We start from the raw sequence: 5,851 nt of genomic DNA on the forward strand, positions 1-5,851 counted from the left end.
GAAACAGAAAAACAGAAAGCTGGGATTTACCACTGATGTTCCCATGTAACAAAGGCTGATGTTCTGGTGGAAAATTACAGTCCGTGTGCTCTCGGAGGAAGTGACGGCTCAAGCAGCTCATGCACTGTCCCCCACTATCTTGGGAGGTTCCTCAGGAGTTTGGTGCTTTGTAAGGTGGTGCTGACTTGGAAGGGCAAGTGAGTGGCAGTGAAGCACTGGACATGTGAGTTTGTATACAGGCAGAAAACAAGAAACCTGTGAATTTGCATACATATTTTAAGGCATACAAAACAATACCAAAAAAGAGACAGTGACATGTACCTCAGAGTATCTCAGTTCAGGGCTTGCATTGAAAGGAGACAGCAAGGTGTACACCATTGTTAGATAATCTTAAAACCTTCAAGCTGAGACCTCAACGCTTCTCTACCTTTTCCTGCTTTTGAGTGAAACAAGCACTTTATACATTCTACTACGACTTGGTAGTCATTATTTATTATTTCTCCTCTAAATATTAACACAAAATTCTCTCTTGAAAGAGCTCATTTTGACTGTTCTTCAATGATTACAAGGAATAAAGCCCAAGTATTCTACACAAGCAAGTACAATAACCTGATATATAGATATATGTAAAGAAATACTCAGGAGGCAGGAGAGTTTAATTAAAAAACCCACTTTGTGAAAGAGTTCTAATGTATAAGCTGAAAACCTTGAGGCATTTCCTTTCAAGTGACAAGCTTTTGAACATTTTAATGGCATGAAACTATGGATACCTTGCATGAATCTATCACAACTACAGGGAACTGCCTGAAAAGAAAGAAGATATTAAAGTGGTGCAAAGATACCACTGGCACCTTCCATCCCATACTTCAAAGGGAATTAAATTTGTATCCACACGTGCATCAGTTTCCTCAGTGTCTTGATAGAGGAGTCAATTGGCTCCAAGAGACTAAATCTCTGTTGTTATGCCATAAGGCATAACTAAACTGTTGTACAAAGCACTGTGAGAGCTCAAGAGTCTAAACCTTGGATTGACAAAGTCCCATCCCACAAAGTCACTTGCACAAATCTGGCACGGCTACTCCACACAGTAAACCCAAAAAAAGAACAAAACAGATGTACTCTTAAAACACACATTGAAAAGAAAAAAAAAAAAAAAATCCCAAACCCATTAAAACTACACTTTTCACGAGAGAGAGCAGGCAAAACATTACCTACCCTCAAACCCACAAAAGAGTCACTGCTCCATGCAGTGAAAGTTATAGGGAACTGAATGCAACCAAAACAGATCCATCCAAGCATTCCCATGTCTTTGAAAGAACAGTGACAAAAAGCCCTCAGAGTAAGCTCCTCTGTGCAGGAGCCTACAAACAAAAAGGATAATTATTTCTTGTCCCTTTTCTTTCCTGCCCTAGGTTCTGACTGGTGAACTGCTCTCCAAGAGAAGGAAACAGTCTATTAAGGGCAAAGAGTACAGTGCCTACTAAGCTTTGCTTCTAGTTTTAAGGTCAATATAATAAAATACTGACATGACAAAAATCCCTGAGCCCTTAGAAATTTTAAGAGAAGACAGTGTTCTTCAAAGCCAGTCTGGAAGTGTCTTCATCTGAAATATCAAGCTTGAGTTTTCAACAATTTTCCAGTATAAGCAGTGAAAGAAGAGTTGTAAAAGACAAACCAGGATGTTTACAGTAAGGCTATGCACACAGCCTCAGGCTCACCTGCTCTGCAAGGAACTGTGCTAACTGAAACTGGCTTTACTACCCATTCTGGACAGAATTTACCAACTAACATTATACCTGGATCACCTCTTCACCTTTTTTTTGTTTTTTCCCCCTTCACCAGGAGTGAGCCATAAAATTTGGCATTCTCAAAGAACATCTGCCTTTTGGTAACATAATGATAACCTAAAACTCTGTTTTGCAAAACTAAGGGCTAGGAAGCTACTGTGAAGAAACCTGCAATCCACTTCACTGGTTGCTTCACAGATGGCACCAGCACTTACAGTCTTCATGCTAAGTTCTGCTGCCTACCTCAGTTTGTAACAGGTCTTCTCCCTGAGCAGCCAACAGGATAAACACAACCACAACAATGTGCAAGAGGGGCATTTCCTCCCACTGCCACACTCCATCAGTGTGGCATCCCTTGCATTTTCATGCAAATTTCCTCAAAGTAAGTACAAAAAATAGCAAAACTGCCTTTATTAGAGCCCTAAGCATACAGTTTAACATGCACACCTAATCTGTTGCTCTGATCACTCTTTGCACAGCTATTTATTTAGTACACAAATATATTATCTGCTGATCCAAATCAATTTGTAATCCTACTCTGATTAGGTGCCAGGCTTAGCGAGAGCTTTTCCTCTTTAAAGACAGATGCCAGTACCAGACATGCCCTGCACACCAAAAGGAGGACCACTGATTCCAATCATCTTAAACACTCTTTTACCTAATGGCACAGCCCTGTAAGCACCACTACACAGTACATGGTGCTGCAGCAGGTACCACCTGCTGGTGCTTGTCTTCAACAAGAGGACACGAGTTCACAATCTAAAATTTGGGGTGCTGAAAAACATTTGGTGTTCTGGTTGAGATGTCTAGCAGTGGTTGCAGCCTGATACCACTTCCACAAGTGGCACTTCATGACAAGCACACCTATGCATTTGCACATAGCAGTCAAAGGCACATCTGCTGGCCAAAACAGCTACATGACAGGAAAGCACACAAAGTGTTCTCAACAACACACCTAAGACTCAGCACAGCACTGTCCTGTGTCATTAACAAGGCAGTATCTTGCTCATTAGCTCAGTAAAAAAGTCAAGACCAAGATGAAATGCAAAGTTCTGTGGATGTATCAAATATTCAAAAGCTAAAAAGAAATAAAAATCTTTCACTGTATCTGACTGAACCACAGCTTTTCTCAACAAAATGTTGCCAACAAGTGGGGAGGAACAGTCTTTCCAATGACAGTATTTAGAATGTCAGTGTCTCAAGACTTAGACCTTCCTCTGAAGAAATGTAAGCAATTTTGACTTGAGGAAGTAGACTGATAAAAAGCCAAACAAACCACAAGTTCCATACAGCTTACTCCTGAAAAAGAGAATCCTCTTTAGTTTAGAATTCTCCCAAGGGCACAAGGCTCAGTTCCGCTTTTCACAGCAGCTCACATGAAAAACAATTTGTTGCACTAAAAGTAGTTCTATAGGCACAAGCTGCAGTGCCAAGGCAGCATTCTCTCAATTCCTTATCACTGGCTTGTCTGGTTTACCTCCAGAAATCTCTGTACACAATCTAGTCTTAAGAAAACAAGCACATTCTTTAATATTGCTTCATGCATGTAACTCCTAAGGGTTTCCAGCAGCCCCAACCTCTGGATGTGCTACCAGCACTAATTTTGCCAGAGGAGCATACACATTCAGAACAGCAAAATAAAACTTAGAGGGTTGTATGCCATCATTTGCGAAAGATGCTCTATGACTTCCCTCAATTTTTTTCTTTAAAATAGATGGTTTGTAATATATGCACTTAAGATTGCATGTTTAAAAATAGCAGCATCAGAAAGAAATTTATGTTGCATCCCCTTGCTTAGAGGGAACACACAAAAAAGATGCCCAAAATACCAATCAGTGAAGGAATATGGCAAAGTGATGAAGTGCTTTAAAATGAAGTACTGCATTTTAAGCAAAGTCATCATCACCCCAGTTAAAAATGTCTTATATACCACTACACAGCAAGTTGTAGCTCAGAGTGAAATTATTACTGTCTGCCCTTCTAAAGTTTGAGGCTTAACAGGGAAAGAAGGAAGAAAGGATCTTCTCAGTTCTTGCTTCTCAGACTCTATTGTGAAAGAACATAAGACAAAGAAGGTTGTGAAACGAAACAGGGACATTGAACAACCTAGATCAGCTGTGCAGCATTTCATCAACTCTCAAAACTCATACAATATTGTGAAATGAGGGACAAGAGTTGGTATTTTTCAAGTCCACCTACTACCTAAAATTATCACCTGTCCCTTCCTTTCACCTAAAATGAAATTTTGTTTTTTCCTTATCTGTGTTAAATTTAAGTCAACTTTTGGGGTCAGGTGTTTTCTGCATCAACCTGCTAAGGTTAGTCACCTGAAGTTTACAAAGGGTTTTTGCTGTTTCTGTGGCCTTCAACTCAAGGCCCATTTTCTGAAATCACTGTTATTTAGTGGCTCACACATAAACCTTTAGCTGTAATCTGACACAACCATCATCCCAAACAGCCCTACACACTTACCCTATCGCTTATCCAATGTAACTCTTGCTGATCAGGTTTTTTTCCTGTTGATCAATGATGACAATTGGTTCCCCTGTTTCATTTCCCACAGGGACAAGTTCCCCATCCTTCCACTCATCCTCCCTGCTCCTGTACCTCAAGTCAATCATCTTCTAATTGGCCTCTCCTCTTTTCATCCAAATTACCAGCTTTTAACATCACTTTGGCACAAGGCATTCAGAATTCATGTTCATCCTCTAGCCAGCCTTGTGCCACCAGCTGCTCCTAGCAGTTCTGCCATCCTCTTGCTCAGAGCTACCTTTTGCAGAGAACTGGAACTGGTCAACCCAGCACTGACCCAGCCTGGGCAGTCCATCCTGAGCTACCTGAGCACGGCTTCAGAGCCCCCAGGTCACACTGCACATGGGGTGATGCATCATACATGCAAATCTGAGGATGCAGGACTCTGCAGCCCCCCTGCACAGCAAAGATTACAAAGCATTCTCAGTTTGCTGATGGTTTTATGAAGGAAGAGTAAGTTCTGCTACTCTCTAGGCTGTAATTCTTCTGTATCACAAATGGCTGTGGACATGCAATGGGTTTACTGCTAGTGCAAATGCAGAGGGATTAAAAAAAAAACAACAAACACTTCCAAATCTGTTTATAGCAAAAAGGGTTTTCAATTATAGGGGGTCTTGGGCATGTAAAATTATAGAAATCTACAAAACAAACAGTTATGTGAAATAGTTTTGAAAAGTTGGCTTACAGGCAAGAGAAGCTGAGTAATTCTGCCAAGGTTCCGTGTGTCACCAGATGACACGTGACTGATCCTGGGGTTGTGTTTTGGGTTGTGTTTTAGGGTTGTTTTTTTCTAAAGCACAGTGTGTGTCAAAGCTATAACAAACGTATTTTGCTTGGAAAAGAGATGTCACATTAAGGCCAACATGAAGCACTCTCCTTGGTGTGCTCACAAACACAATTAAATGCACCTTCTAACCCTCTCCTTATTTCAGCATTCACCTCCTCTTAACACCTACTGTTTTTCGGATGTTGGAGTAATTCGGTTCGAACAGAAACAGGCCCGTTTGCCTGGCAGGAACCAAGAAGTCTGACCTCTTTTTTTCCAGCAGGGGCTGGCCCAAGGAGGCCCAGAGGTTCCCAGAGGTTCCCAGAGGTTCCCAGCTCCTCCCAGAGCTCTTAACACCTACTGTTTTTCGGATGTTGGAGTAATTCGGCTCGAACAGAAACAGGCCCGTTTGCCTGGCAGGAACCAAGAAGTCTGACCTCTTTTTTTTCCAGCAAGGGCTGGCCCAAGGAGGCCCAGAGGTTCCCAGGGCCTCCCAGAGCCTCCCAGGGCCCCCCAGAGCCCCCCAGGGCCGCCCAGAGCCCCCCAGGGCCGCCTGCCATCCCAGCACAGCCTCTTTGCACGGCAAATAACAAACAATTCCGCACCACAAAGCCCCTTTTGTCCGCAAAACTGCCCTGGACTGATCCTCAGTCATTTAAGTAAAGGGGGGGAAAACTTAAAATAATAATAATAACGAATAAAAACCCAGAAAGCCACGAGGCGCAGCTGGCCCCCAAGCGCGGCTGGCGAGCGCCGCAGCCCCCGC

Source organism: Chaetura pelagica, unplaced genomic scaffold (genome assembly GCF_000747805.2).
Source record: "Chaetura pelagica isolate M959 unplaced genomic scaffold, ChaPel_1.0 scaffold652, whole genome shotgun sequence".
Classification (NCBI taxonomy): domain Eukaryota; kingdom Metazoa; phylum Chordata; class Aves; order Apodiformes; family Apodidae; genus Chaetura; species Chaetura pelagica.